The sequence below is a fragment of the Plectropomus leopardus genome, chromosome 10 (genome assembly GCF_026936395.1).
Source record: "Plectropomus leopardus strain MGB_pleo_1.0 chromosome 10, ASM2693639v1, whole genome shotgun sequence".
In the NCBI taxonomy this organism is placed as follows: Eukaryota; Metazoa; Chordata; class Actinopteri; order Perciformes; family Serranidae; genus Plectropomus; species Plectropomus leopardus.
This window is the reverse complement of record NC_142185.1, coordinates 1,745,235-1,761,281: the sequence shown is the minus strand read 5'-3', so window position 1 is coordinate 1,761,281 and position 16,047 is coordinate 1,745,235.

Here is a 16,047-nt window from a genome sequence, read left to right as displayed (position 1 = left end):
GTCACCTGATGAATGCTCATAAAAATCATGGTTGTACTGATTATTCAGTAGCACCTCCAGCCTTCCTATGGAGATCCTGTTGACAGTAGCAGTGGGGTGGTCACTTTCACACCTCTTTTCACTGCATTCTTGACGAGGGCCATTAATAACTCACCTCAATAGGGTCTTAATGGCATATGGTCCATTTCTGTGGCTGTTGATTACTTCCCAGGGTTCAAGCATTTTGGAGGCATTGGTGCCTATCAACAACTCCACATTAGCTTGGATACGAGAGATATCAACACCATCCAAGTATGGTCACTTAGCCAATTTCTTCTCTGTGATAATGTTGTCTGTGCTTACATGTATCCTCTTCTGGGTATAGACATCTGGTAAGTCATAGAAAAGGGTTTCTGTGAGACTTGAAATCTCCAAACCTGTCAACCTGTAGCTGGAAACTGATGCTCTTGACCCCATGGTTTGTAGACTGATTTGAGCTTTCCTTCCATTCATATTCAGCTTCCTCGTCAAGTTTTTGGCACAGAATGTGGCTCTACTGTCTGGATACAGAGATGCATATGTTTATATAATTTTGTTTCCCTTGCTAGACTGGAAGGATGGACAGGATTCCATCACCATTCCCAGCTCCTGTATGACCACATGTTTGCCAGACCAGTACACTGCTCACAGATGCTTCCTTGGGCTGTTTAGAGTCTGTGCTGCTTGCTCTTACTCTTTGGTTTATATGAAGAATGCTGGGATGTTTTTGGCTGCACACTTTACAAATCAAGCGCTTGTTGCAATCTTTGCTCATGTGCACAATCATAAGGCAGCCAAAGAAGACTCCTTTCTCCTTTAGAAAGTTTATCTTGCCCCTATGCGATTTCTCCTCCAATTGTTGATAAACTATTTTGCAGTTGAACCTGGGGAGACTTTTTGTTTTCCTTGAATGTAGGCGTCTCAATGGTAGAGACAGTGTTTGGAAAACTGTCTCCTTTGAACCTTGGCTTTGATTGTGATTTCGTCCTGATGACATTTTTGCTTGTTTTAGTGGGCTGTGTATTCTGAATATGTCCAAATATTGGGTCAGATACAATTTGCACTTGATGCTCTATGAATGTGACAATGTCAATGAAGTGTGCCCTGCGGTTGATTCTTTGCATTATTTCACATGCAGAAACTCTCCATCTCTTTCTTAGCTTGTATGGAAGCTTCAAAATCACGGCTCTCATATTAGATGGCATGTCCAGTTCTCTCATGTATTGCACATCCTCCATTGCATTATAACATTGCTGGCCACTTGAGGACGTTCTCCATGTATGCTGCAGTGATTTTGTGTTCATTTCCAAAATGTTCCTCTAGCAGATGCTTAGCCATAATGTAGCCTCTGTCAGGATCCATATGCTAACAGCTACGCAATAAATCTTTGGCCTGACCACTTGTGTATTTATCTAGAAAATACAAGCAATCCCCTTTGCTGCCAGCATTCTTCTCCACACAATGTTCAAAGGCTCTGATGAATGTTTTATACTGCAGCAGATCCCCATCAAATGATGGAATTTCTCGTGGTGATAGTAAAGGAGCAGTTTGTTGTTGAATTAGTAATGATGGTATTTCATTTTGTCTTTGCAGTAAGTTGCAGAGCGCTGATGTTTCATCATTTATTTGAAGGGGTATTTGAGACTGATTGACATTTGGAGTGGTTAGCTGCACATGAGCATCCAAAAGAGGGTTAGGGTTAGGGTTAGGGTTAGGGTTTGCCTATTGTTTTCCATGCTTTGTTGTTTCCTTTAGTTGAACATCCTGGCAATTGTTTTGTTGTTGCATAAATGGTTTTTGTTGAGTCCACAGGGATAGGTAGATATTCCTTTGTCTGTGGGTTGAAAATGGTGGATGTTTCCTTTAATCTTGCTCCCTTCATATGAGTGTTGAAAGTGGTGGAAGTGTCCTTTAATTTTTCTGCTTTTTAAAATATGACTCCATTCCATTTGAGTGTGTTTTTGGGAGAGCTTGGCGACTGGAGGCTGATAATACTCGATAATATCGGGCTCCAGTCTTTCCTTTCTCCTCCTCAGCTCCTCTGTTTGCTCCAGAACAGGAAATGCTCCAGAGCGTGTTCCTCTTTGAATGCTGCAGCGCGAGCTTCAAGTGCAGCTCTCTCTGCCTCAGTCTGGATGCGTGCTGATGTTGTTGAGGATTTGCTGCTTCTTGAGCTGGCATGACTTTTTCAACGCTGAAACGAATGTTTCAAACATTTGTTTCAATGTTGGAAATACTGTCATTGGGATTCACTTGACTTTCAGCACAGTTTTCATTATTAACATTTTCAGCAGGTTTGGGAGTGTCTGTATATGCAAGCCACCTGTTCACAGCATCAGTATATTCATTTACACTCAGCAATTTTGCTTTGAACCATACCTCATGTTTCTCTTTTTCGGCAGGGGGTAAATATTTTAACAGAGATTCATGTGTTTCTTTTGCTTCATTACACAGAGTTTTGTATTTGTTAAAAGCACACTGCACCTCTGTTTCATATTCTCTTTCCTGCATCAACTCTTTAATTGTTTTTAAATTTAATGCTTTGTTCAGTTTGGATTTTCTTGATTTTTGCAGCATTTCCAATTTTTCCAGCAATGCTTTTTGTGTCCATTTAATGGAACATTTATTGAGAGATTGATTTTCAATATTAACACCGGCAGCGCCTCCACGAGGTTGTGTCAGCCACGGCAGACTCATCAATATTAATACCCTTATTTTGTATCTTTGTATCAGAATCCATAATCAACACAATCAGAAACACTTATTTTACCAAATACCTTTCCCAGATAAACCCATAGATCACAGTTTATTTAAATACCCGTTTGAACCAATGCATTGGATTTTCAGTCATTATGTGTGCACACAATGTTTAAATGGCCATATATTTGTTGATAGCGCTACACATACCTCTGGTCCATTCATGTGCTGGTCGACAAAAGGTGTCCTGGTGATAGTATGTAGTCCTGGTTCAGTTCATCATTGTTCCACATTGTCCAAACGATCCAGCAATGACGTCCAGTTAGTCAGCTGTTCCCCTGAACGGCGATCCTGAATAGGAAGAACTCAGACGCATGTTGTGGGCAACAATAAATAACCAATGTCCAATAAGGTGTTTTTGAGTGCGGTGACCCATTTATTTTCATTCACTTATTTCTCACCTTAGCCCAGGTGTAACTTTGCATCCATAGATCATCAATATCATCACAGGTAAGTTTCCTTTCATCTGTTCTCTTAATCACAGGGTTTCATTCACCACAAAGAAAAGCGACTCACACTGACACGGTCAAAAACTGTTTGCCCTCCCCTTCACACTCACTGCACATTATCTGGGGCTCACCTATATGCCTTTTCTGGTGCTAAGCACCACCCACTGGTTAAACACAAAAACGGCATATACACAGATATGGTCTTCAATATAAAAAAGACAAAACAAAAAATAGAAACAAAAAATGAAACAAACAAAAGGAATTATATTATGGCTCCAACAGACACAATACATAACAGACACAATGTGTCTTAAAGTAACTGCTAAAGCAAGACAGATAAACTTCTTCTGTTGCTTAAACCGGCAAACACATAATCATGCCTTGTAAAGCAGCAGAAACATACCAGGGAGACAATAAAAAAGTATGTACTCTTCAATGGCTCAGGGGCTAGAGCTGGTCTTCATTCCCAGTTTCTTTGGTCCACATGTCGTCCTTAGATACTGAACCCCAGGTTGCTCCCGATGACTTAGCAGCAGGTTGCACATCCTGTCACTAGGTAGAATACCTCCAGACCTTCATGATTATAAACACTTAAAGGTCCACGTTGTTGTCAAACACGGCCACTCTGTCAGTGACCTGCGTCTACTTATAGCGTTTTAGGTTTCCATCTGTGTCAGCTGTTTACACTCCAGGATGCCGTTACCATAATGTCAACAAATGCACTTGGTGGAACGAGGCAGCACGGTCCTTATGTTTACAACAGCACACGATAACCAATTCAGATTGTCAAAATGGTTAGGATTAGGCAAAAAGAAGTCACAAACAGTTAGGTTTAGGCTAAAGAGGCACATGGTAAGGAGTAGGGAAGAAAACTCACCTGCACATGGGAAGTGAACTCTGGACTCCCACAGTTGTCAGTTGTTTGTTGGACACATCTACCTCCCCAGCCGTCTGATAAGCACACTCAGACTCCTTGTGTTAAGTGGTTACTGTCAGCATAATGATGAGAAAGCACTGACAGAGCGGCACTTTTGACAAGTTTGAAGTGAGAATGGGCTTAAAGGTCCCATGGCATGCTCATTTTCAGTTTTGTATTTGTATTTGAGGTTTTTATTAGAACATGTTTCCATGATTTAATGTTCAAAAAACTCTTTTTTTCATACTCCCTTTATATTCCAGTGTTCACCCTGTGTCCGAAACACCCTTTTTCACATACACTATAGGCTGTGTGCACTTCACTGTGGATTTCTGAGTGTTTTGATAGTTTCATGGTATTTAATGTAGCACCTATAACTGTTTTATGGTGAAAAGGACGTGGAAATTTAAAATGGGCCCTTTATCGTTTTTTGTTTTTTTTTTCCTCTGTTATTAAAGACAGGTAAAAACTTACACCTGTTCATATAATTGAATACTTTCTTGTTTTTTTCACAATCATACTATTTTTTTCAGGAGCCCAGAAAGAATACCTGCTACAATGCTGCTCCAACAGAGTATTCCAACCTGGAAGCTAACATCGCCCTGGTTCCTTTGTCAAAAAGCCCATGGGATTTTTCAGTTGGATTTTGGATCTTTGCAGAATGTTTGCGATACTTGCGATTTTGTTCAGCAAGATAATCTTCACCACTTAGGTTTTTTGAAGCCTAAATGCAATTGCCAGGATTAAAAACCTAATGTTAGGCTTTAAACAAACTGCATTACGGTCACATGATAATAACTTTATTTATATAGCACCTTTAAAGTTTACAAAGTGCTTTGACAAACAAACAGAAGTGAGAGGAGTTTTACACATAAGTAACATGACAAAAAAGACCCAAAAAGTAATACCAAAAAGCCAGACAAACAAAAGAAACAATCACAAAACAGAAATAACAACAGCAACCCATCCCAGTAGGAATAAATGCTGTTTGAAGAGTGTTTGCGGTAAACACAGAATTAATAGTACTTCTAATAGACCTAAACAATACAATAAAATAAATAAATTAAATGATAAAAATAAATAAATAAAATAAAATAAAATAAAATAAAATAAAATATATAAATAGATGAATTAAATAAACCAAATTAAAAGTAATTAAGATAAAATAGAATTAAGATAAAATTAAAATAGACGACATCACATAAAAGCAAGTCTATAAAAATGGATTTTAAGAAGTAATTTAAAAGACATAACGTCGCCACCACAGTGAGGCTGTAAAGCCGTGTCCAGTTCTGTAGTCTAATTTTGCCACTTGTTAGCATACTTACAAAGGCATTACAGTTCAGAGTGGGGTATTTACTGACGTATTTTATGTCGTAGAACAAAACATGAAATTCTCTTCAGCTTGTGTTAACCACAGACCTTATTTTTATTTTATTTCAACCAAAAACCCATTGACTTTGAGAGGATCTGAAATGCTAAGTCATTTCCCTTTTAGGGCTCACTCATTGGAAAAGTAAACTAAACTAAAATAACGTTCAAAACAGAAGATGGGAAACACATGAGAACACAGAGAGACTGTGAGACTTGAGGCTAACTGAAAATAAAAACAGGACTATTCAATTCAATTCAATTTTATTGATAAAGGCCATTATCATAAATCACAGTTTGCCTCAGAGGGCTTTACAGCATACCACATCCCTCTGTCCTTGGAGCCTCACAGCGCCTAAAGAAAAACTCCACAAAAATACCTTTGACAGGGGAAAAAAGTGTTTATCCTTTTCTTGGAGGACAATGCTTTTACAAAGCATCGTAATAAAGGGTCATATTTAGCAGTTGTAAATGCATGTCAGACATTTATAAAGGGTTCTTACAGTAATTCTTACAAATAATGATCATAAGAGTGAGTGTCCAAATGTTATTCTTACTACAGCTGCTTTCTACAGCTGTAGTAGCTGTTAACTTGCTGTTGACTTCACTTCACTTCAGCTTATTATTCGTCTAAATACTTCTATCCCACACTGCTGCAACATTTTCACCTCACATCAGCATTCACACAGCACCATGAATCATGTGTAAAGACTGACCTGAAATCACTACATGTGAATTAGATTTGTGCATAATTCAACAGGTGCTGATTAACCCTTTCAAACCTGAGCAAATTGTCTTGCCTTTCTTCAAAAGCATGGGAAAATGCAATGTGCAAAAAAGAATTGACCCAAAACTTAGTAAGAAATTAGTAAGTACTAAATTATTACCTGAAAAATAGTTCAGAAAAAAATGAATATTACCAGAAAATTAGTTAAGAAAAAAAGTAAAAAGGCCAAACAACAAACAAGAAAATGCCCTGGAAAAAGTATTTGAAAATTATTGAAAATTGTCTTTTCTCTTGCGTTTAAAAATAATTTTCTAAATCCACAACTTTATATTTGCAAAACATTTCTCACCTAGTTGCTCACTGCATTTTTTCCCTATGTTATAATATGATTTAATGTCTTTCAAAAACATATGGAAAAAGACAATGAGCAATTTGATGAGAAATGCCTTGCAAATTGAAAAAAATTATATATATATATACACACACACACACACACACACACACACTCACACACAGGCACACACACATATATATATATATATATATATATATATATATATATATATATATATATTCCTTGTGCATCACTTAAATAAGTGCGACACCTGTGTCCCTAAGGGTAAAAAATACCTTGCAATAAACACTGCCATAGAAATATTATGTATTAATGTATCATTCCATTTTTTATGAATACCATTAGTAACTTCAGTTCTCACCATACATAGCAAATATTCATTCTGTTTCAAGGTTTTAACCCCTTAAATGCCAGTTTTCGTGATTAGAACGTGATTTTTATTTAAAACAAAAAACACAAAAAGTTAACAAAAAGTGTATTATTTTCCATCCCATACATGCAAAATTGATTTTTTGGGTGGGATTATTAAAGCCTGGGAGTGTCAAAGATTGGCAGAAACAGTGATTTCGATCCATTTTTATTTTTTGTGCAGTGTCAGACTGTATATATGTGCGACGCCTCTGTCCCTAAGGATAAAAAACACCCCCAATAAAGACTACCATAGAAAAAAATCTGCATTAATGAATCATTCTACCCCTCCCTGAGCTACCACCTTATCGTGGTGGAGGGGTTTGCGTGTCCCAGTGATCCTAGGAGCTCAGTTCTTGGGGGCTTTATGCCCCTGGTAGGGTCACCCATGGCAAAAAGGTCCTAGGGGAGGGACCAGACAAAGTGTAGCTCACAAGACCCTTATGATGAAGACAACAAATGGTCCAGAGTTTCCCTCACCCGGACACACCTCGACGCACAGTGTGGGCTCCGGAACCAGTCTTCTTGAGAGGGATGGACTCTCTTCCACTCTGGAGTTGCCACTGGTGAGAGGCGCCAGGCAGGGGTGGCAATACTTATTGCCCCCCGGCTTGGTGCCTGTACGTTGGAGTTTACCCCGGTGAATGAGAGGGTAGCCTCCCTCTGCCTTCAGGTTGGGGGACGGATCCTGACTGTTGTTTGTGCCTATGGTCAAAACAGCAGTTCAGAGTATCCACCCTTTTTGGAGTGCTTAGAGGGGGTGCTGGAGAGTGCTCCTTCTGGGGACTCCCTCGTTCTGCTGGGGGACTTCAATGCTCACGTTGGCAACGACAGTGAGACCTGGAGGGGTGTGATCGGGAGGAATGGCCCTGAATGGCCCTGAACCCGAGTGGTTATTGGACTTCTGTGCTCGCCACAGATTGTCCATAACAAGACCATGTTCAAGCATAAGGGTGTCCATATGCGCATTTGGCATCAGGACACACGAGGTCGCAGTTCAATGATCGACTTTGTAGTCATATCGTTAGACTTGCGGCCGTATGTCTTACACACTCGGGTGAAGAGAGGGGCGGAGCTGTCAACCGACCACCACTTGGTGGTGAGTTGGCTCCGATGGCGGGGGAGGACGCCGGTCAGACCTGGCAGACCCAAACGCATTGTGAGGGTCTGCTGGGAACATCTGGCAGAGTCTCCCGTCAGAAAGAGCTTCAACTCCCACCTCCGGGAGAGCTTCGACCATGTCCCGGGGGAGGCGGGGGACATTGAGTCCGAGTGGGCCATGTTCCGTGCCTCCATTGCTGAGGCGGCCGACCGGTGCTGTGGCCGTAAAGTGGCCGGTGCCTGTCGGGGCAGCAACACCCAAACCCGCTGGTGCACACCGGTGGTAAGGGGTGCCGTCAAGCTGAAGAAGGAGTCCTATCGGGCCTTCTTGGCCTGTGGGACTCCGGGGGGAGCAGACGGGTACCGACAGGCCAAGCGGAATGCAGCAGCGGCGGTCGCTGAGGCGAAAACCGGGGCGTGGGAGGAGTTCGGTGAGGCCATGGAAAACGACTTCCGGACGGCTTTGAAGAGGTTCTGGACCACCATCCGGCATCTCAGGAGGCGGAAGCAGTGCTCTGTCAACACTGTGTATGGTGGGGACGGGGCACTGCTGACCTCGACTCGGGACGTTGTGGACCTCCTCAATCCCACCGACACAACTTCCGGTGAGGAAGCAGAGCCTGTAGACTCAGGGGTGGGCTCCTATCTCTAGGGCTGAGGTTACCGAGGTGGTCAAAAAGCTCCTCGGTGGCAGGGCCCCGGGGGTGGACAAGGTCCGCCCGGAGTTCTTCAAGGCCCTGGATGTTGTGGGGCTGTCGTGGCTGACACGACTTTGCAATATTGCGTGGACATCGGGGGCAGTGCCCTTGGACTGGCAGACTGGGGTGGTGGTCCCTCTTTTTAAGAAGGGGGGACCCGGAGGGTAAGGCCAACTGGGGGATCACACCTCAGCCTCCCTGGTAAGGAATCTATTCGAGGGTACTAGAGGAGGGCCTGCCGGATAGTCGAACCCTGGATTCAGGAGGAGCAATGCGGTTTTCGCCCCAGTCGCGGAACTGTGGACCAGCTCTGGACCCTTGGCAGGGTCCTTGAGGGTGCATGGGAGTTTGCCCAACCAGTCCACATGGGCTTTGTGGACTTGGAGAAGGCATTCGACCGTGTCCCTCGGGGAGTCCTGTGGGGGGTTCTCCGGGAATATGGGGTTTCGGACCCTCTGATACGGGCTGTCTGTTCCCTGTATGACCGGTGCCAGAGCTTGGTCCGCATTGCCGGCAGTAAGTCGAACTCGTTTCCAGTGAGGGTTGGACTCCGCCAGGGCTGCCCTTTGTCACCAATTCTGTTCATAACTTTTATGGACAGAATTTCTAGGTGCAGCCAGGGTGTTGAGGGGGTCCGGTTTGGTGACCTCAGGACTGGGTCCCTGCTCTTTGCAGAGGATGTGGTCCTGTTGGCTTAATCAGGCCGTGACCTTCAGCTCTCACTGGATCGGTTCGCAGCTGAGTGTGAAGCGGCCGGGATGAGAATCAGCACCTCCAAATCTGAGGCCATGGTTCTCAGCCGGAAAAGGGTGGCGTGCCCCCTCCGGATTAGGGACGAAGTCCTGCCCCAAGTGGAGGAGTTTAAGTACCTCGGGGTCTTGTTCACGAGTGAGGGAAGGATGGAGCGGGAGATCGACAGGCAGAACGGTGCAATGTCTGCAGTAATGCGGACTCTGCACCGATCTGTCGTGGTGAAGAAGGAGCTGAGCCGAAAGGCAAAGCTCTCGATTTACTGGTCGATCTTCGTTCCTACCCTCACCTATGGTCACGAGCTTTGGGTAGTGACCTAAAGAACGAGATTGCGGGTACAAGCGGCCAAAATGAGTTTCCCCTGTAGGGTGGCTGGGCTCTCCCTTAGAGATAGGGTGGGAAGCTCGGTCATCCAGGAGGAGCTCGGAGTAGACCCGCTGCTCCTCCGCATTGAGAAGAGCCAGATGAGGTGGCTCGGGCATCTAATTAGGATGCCTCCAGGACGCCTCCCTGGTGAGGTGTTCAGGGCACGTCCCACCGATAGGAGGCCCCAGGGAAGACCCAGGACACACTGGAGAGACTATGTCTCACAGCTGGCCTGGGAATGCCTCGGGGTCCCCTGGGAAGAGCTGGATGAAGTGGCCGGGGAGAGGGAAGTCTGGGCTTCCCTGCTTAGGCTGCTGCCCCCGCGACCTGACCCCAGATAAGCGGAAGAAAATGGATGGATGGATGGATGGATGAATCATTACTAATTTTTTTATGAATACCATTAGTAACTTAAGTTCTCACCATACATAGCAAATATTAAATCTGTTTCAAAACTTTAATGCCTTAAATGTCAGTTTTTGTGATTAGACTGTGATTTCTATTGAAGGAAAAAAACACAAAAAGTGTATTATTTTCCATCCCATACATGCAAAATTGATTTTTTTTTTTTTAGGTTGGATTATCAAAGCCTGGGAGTGTCAAAGATTGGCAGAAACATTGATTTCGATCCATTTTTATTTTTTTTGTGCAGTGTCAGATTGTATAATAAGTGCAACACCTGTGTCCCATAGGGTAAAAAATAAACCCCAATAAATACTGCCATAGAAAAATGATCTATTAATGTATTATTCAATTTTTTGGATGAATACTATTATTAACTTCAGTTCTCACTATACATAGCAAATATTCATCCTGTTTCTGAATTTCAACCCTTTAAATGCCAGTTTTTGTGATAAGACCTGAATTTGTGTGTACCTTTTACTGGCCTAATACTTTACTTTGCTCTAGAAATGAAGCAAAAATAAACATTTATTTTTTAACAACAAGATTTATTTCAACAATAACAAACAAACAAACAAGAACAGGTAGATTGTTAGCAAGAAGATTATTAATAGATCACTGTAATTATAATTATCATTAGAACATTATAATTATTGGAACATTATGGCCTATTAGAAATTGTGTGTGTGTGTTTGTGTGTATGGGGTGGGGGGTTTAGTCCTCCAAGTACAAAGTGCAGGCGCACACAATGTGGTCTTTGCAGATACCTCTTCCACATCTGGAGCATCTCTTGGAACACTTGTTACCCCAATGGCAGAGATGGCACTTCTGCCTAGGTGTGGGAGTGGCTGCAGCTTGGCCAGGGGCTTGGTCTTCGTCGGAGGGTCGCCGTGCCCCCACTGCCATCGTGGTAGCGCTTGGTGTGCGGGGCAAACGTGATCTCTGGGCGATCAGTGGGTTGACCAGGCTTCTGCACTATAAAAAAATAAATAAATAAAGAATAAATACCTTATCCAAGCTGTCCATAGCCCTTGCAATGGCTGTAATCCAATACAATCCTGGGCTTCTGGTGCTCTGCCTGCGAGACCAAGGCCTCCCGGTGTTTAGAGCTAAGCAGAATGATGTTCTTACCTCACTTTGGGATATAGCTGACAGCTGTGGTGGTCTGGGTGAAGGCGAAGTGGGACGACAGGCACTGTTGCTGCCGCACATCAAGGAGCTGTGGGGGTAACTCTGGCCTGTTGCGGCGAATGGTCCCGACCAAGGCCATCTTTCTCTCACTCAGCAGCTCCAAAGTGAAAGAAGTGAAACAATTGTCGGTAGTGACGGTGTGAACACTGAGCTACTCTGGCAGGTCCATCACCACCTGCTTGCCCTGCTGCTTCTCTGGCGGACCGTGAGGGGTAGCTTTGCCCAAATACGACTGCATGTTCTAGGTGTACGCTGTAGAAACATTGCAGAGCGCTCACAGCCTAAGACTGTATTTAGAAGATTTGCTCGGCATATACTGCCTGGAAGGGCAGCGGACTCTGAAGCTGACCAGTTACTTGACAAAACAGACATTTTCCCCTGGGTAGAAGGCCATTGGGAGCCACACCACCCACTTGCTCCAGACATCCTGGATGGGAGCCAGCTTGTCGGGGTTATGGGCCTGGTGTGCTGGTCGATTGAGCCAGTCGTCAAAGCGGATGATGCGGCTCAGCAGGTTGAACCTCTTCTCCAACAATGTGGCACAGAAGATGGATAGTCCCTTGTGTTCACCCCACAGGCTGCGGGTTGATTCACCATGGGAGCAAAACACACCAGCCAGGATGAGGAGCCTGATGTAGCCCCTGATTTTGGTGGTATCCACATCCCTCCAGTCATCATGGACACGCTGCCCCTCCAGGTTGGTCATCTTCACGGCGACCTAGATGATCTCATCCGAGACAAAAATATCAAAACTGTCCCCCAGGTCGGCTATCCGGGAGATGGCATAGTGCTTGATGCCGGGACGAGGGATCCCAGCTGGCCAGTACCAGACCATGTCCTCATTAGTGGGAGACCAGGTTATCCCACTCCTCGACTTCCATCCAGGTGAGGGGCCACACACTGTGTCTTCCTCCCCCTCTCCTCCGCTTGCTCCTCCATATCTGTGCTGTCATTGGACCCCAGCACAAACTTCACATTATCCTCTGTGCCTCCATATGAGTTGACTTCATCGGAGCGGTCTTTAGGTCTGTAGCTGTATCTGCTCTCTTGACCAGGTAGGATGAAATGAGACCCAATCTGATGGACACATATAAATGTGTTTATCTGGGATAGCGCCTTTGTAAACAAAGCCAGACTTTCCCAGGCTTTTGTTTTGGGTCACTTTGTGGGTAAGCTTTTGAACTCCCACAAGATGAAAGATATTTTTGTTATTTGACAGAGGGCATGTGTAAACACAACATGTGTGTAGGTGCATGTGCGTGTGCATGATGAGGACAGGCTTTGAACTTTGTGCACATCATCGAGGGCTTTAAACCTGTTTGAAAAAGTAAGCATTTGTAGCTGTGCGTGATATAATATGATGATGGAAAAATATTGACATGGCCTCTCAGTGGTAGATATACAGTACATGAGAAAATATCACCACCTAGTGGAAAACAATAAAAAATAAAAATTTTGAAGGGATTTCAACACCAAGGAATGGCACTGCAATGTGAATCCAAAAAATGTGTTTTAAATGGGAGTCAATGGGACAAAAAATACCCTCTTTTTTCTCTCTCTCTCTTTCCTGAGATACCAAAATTCACCCCAAAATACACACCCTTAGCAAAAAATGTATGCCATGTGCATCAAAACTACCAACATTATCCACAAGAAACAGTCCAAAAGGGTAAAAAATACCCCTAGGGAAACAGAAACAGAAGGGATATATATATATATTAAAAATATATCAAAAATTTTAAATAAAAAAATATTATGGAGTAATTATAATTATCAAGCTTTTTTCAGGTTATTTCTCTGTTTGTTTGTCGTTATTTTTTCCACTTTTACAGTTTGAGTTTTGTGCTGATTTTCAGGTAATTTTCTTGTACTTCATACTAAATTCTTGTGAGTCATTTCTTCTGAAATTCCATGTTTCTGAAAGAAATCAGGCCAGTTTGGCTAGGTTTTAAAGGGTTAAAAAGTTTAGACTGGACAGCGGGGAAACCGTGTGCAGCCTGCTGCAGTAGAAGAGCGACACCCAGTGGAGAAACATGACAGCGCATGTTGTTATTTCACCTCTGCTTCCCTGACTTCAGCTTTGTAATATTCTCACACTGTGTTTGTAACATTTGTCTCTGTGTGTTTCCTGTGAGTGAGAGCTGTTTGTTTGTCTCTGTGTCACTCCTATGAAAGCTGTGAGTTATCAGCAGGCTGACACCTGCTGCAGGAGTCGCTTATCTTCCGCTGTTGCGTGGGATGCGTTCTTGCTGTCGGAAATATTGGTGTCGAACATAAACGCCTAATGGTAAATGCTGCAATAATTTAAAGTTGATGTTATTCATGACCATGACGCCATGTCACAACTGCAGACAAAATGAACATGGAGGTTTAGCAGCCCATATCAGCCGACCTTGCTACAATATATCCATGATATTAACAGAGTTTATGCACGTTATGTAAGTAAGTATGTGAAATGCAGTATGCCAAAAATACCAGGTTGTCCTACTACATCCGGCCGCATTTTGCAGTAATGCAAGCCAGTATGCTTTTCTGGCTATTCTGACCCGCAAACTACGGAGGCAGGGCTCATGTGGTTTCATAAAGAGACAATCCATCTTTTGTGTACATACTTATTCTATTACTTACTTATTATTATGTGTACATACCTTATTTCCTCTATGTACATACTTATTTTATTACTTATTTATTGTTATTTGTTATTGTTATTTTCTTTGTTACATTTCACTTTTCTTTTTTCATGCTGCTGTAACATTTGAAATTTCCCCCAATGGGGGATCAATAAAGGAATATTCTATTCTATATTCTATTCTATTCTATTCTAAACATGTAAAGAAATGCAGAAAGAAGCTAATGATGCTGACAGTGAGAGCCTGCTTTCAGGAACCATGAAGGGTGGAAAAAACATTAAAAAAAAAAAAGCCAGTTGCGTTTGACTCATCTGTATGTTTTGGGTGTTTTTTTTGTTGGTAACTCATGTAATGCAAGAAGAAACTGGTTCCCAAGTTTTTTTTCACATTATCTAATCTGGCCTCCAGTCAAAAAGGTGTAGACACACCTGAGTTACAACATTACAAATTCAAGGGAGCAGACGCACTCATTTGAGACTTATTAATAATAGATCACGTGCCACCTACTTCCACCTTTGAAAAATATTAAAATGTATTACAACACAAAGCAACACTGTTGCTTCAATAAGGCGAGAGCTGACAGAAATTGATGTATAGTGATCTAATTTTTCTTTTTTATTGGGGTTAAGAATGAAAGATATCCATTTATAGTGATCAGATAAGGAAATCGTAATAGTATAGTTGAGCTAGTATTTTCACATGGGGATGCTTAGCACTTTTACTCTACTTTGACTTGGACTGTACTTTTTACTGCATGGCTACAGTTTGACAACTTCATTTACTTTGCAGATTTTAATCACACACAAAAGAAAATAAAGTAATCCATTATGATGTTATATTATAAATGAAGATAGCAGTATATAACGTAAATAAAATTACTTCCATCTTTACCTGCTGCAACATATACGTGATGAAAATATTAATGCGTCAATCATTATAATCCCTCAGTGTATATTTTCGAATATGGGCCATTAACCACAATAAGTAGTTTTAGGTACTAATAAAATATTATACACATAAGTCTAGATTTTTTCAGTGTTCACCTTTCTTTATGACATATTCTCTTGAGTGAATAATTTTATCTTTGTTTTTTAATCATTTTTAAGCAAATTTTCTGCTTCTCAATTTGCAGATATATAGCCTTTAGGCCTCAGTGTGTGGTGTCACAAATATGAGATACAAATATTCTTTAGGTACCAAAAGTAAAAATAGTCACTGTGTAGAATGTACCATTTCTGAATGCTGTAGTATTAGATCAAAGTGATTGAAATATAATTATTTGTGCTGTACTGTGTACATCACTTTAATGTTTAGCTGATACACGTGGGGTTAATTGTAATTACTTTATAAACCACTTGGCAGCGTCAAATTTATATATATATATATATATATATATATATATATATATATATATATATATATATATATATATATATATATATATATATATATATATATATATATATATATATGAAACCCCCACACTCGGATCTTATGCTGTAGGGTATATGGTAGCTGTACTTTATGTCTCTCATAAAATCATTTTTAATATTTCTGAGTCTTCTTTATTAATTCAGCAACACAGATATGACAGATGAGAATAGACAACACGACAGCAAAACAAATGTTGGTTCTTGTGGTGACTTTCTTTATATGATAGGCGGTTTTGTGTTTTTGATGACTGATGATGAAGGGGAAAATCATCAACAAATCGCTTGATAATTATTCAATCTATTTTTCATACCACATTTTGCACACAGCTTTATTTCTGAATTCACATTTTCACCTCCTCTTGTTTTTGTGTTTTTTATCAGCTTCTTCTTGATGATCTCGTCCCCTTACAGATCAGTTCTTCTTGTGTTGAGTATTTTCAGCCGTGGCTTCTCAGGAGCACGTGAAGGCAGCAGT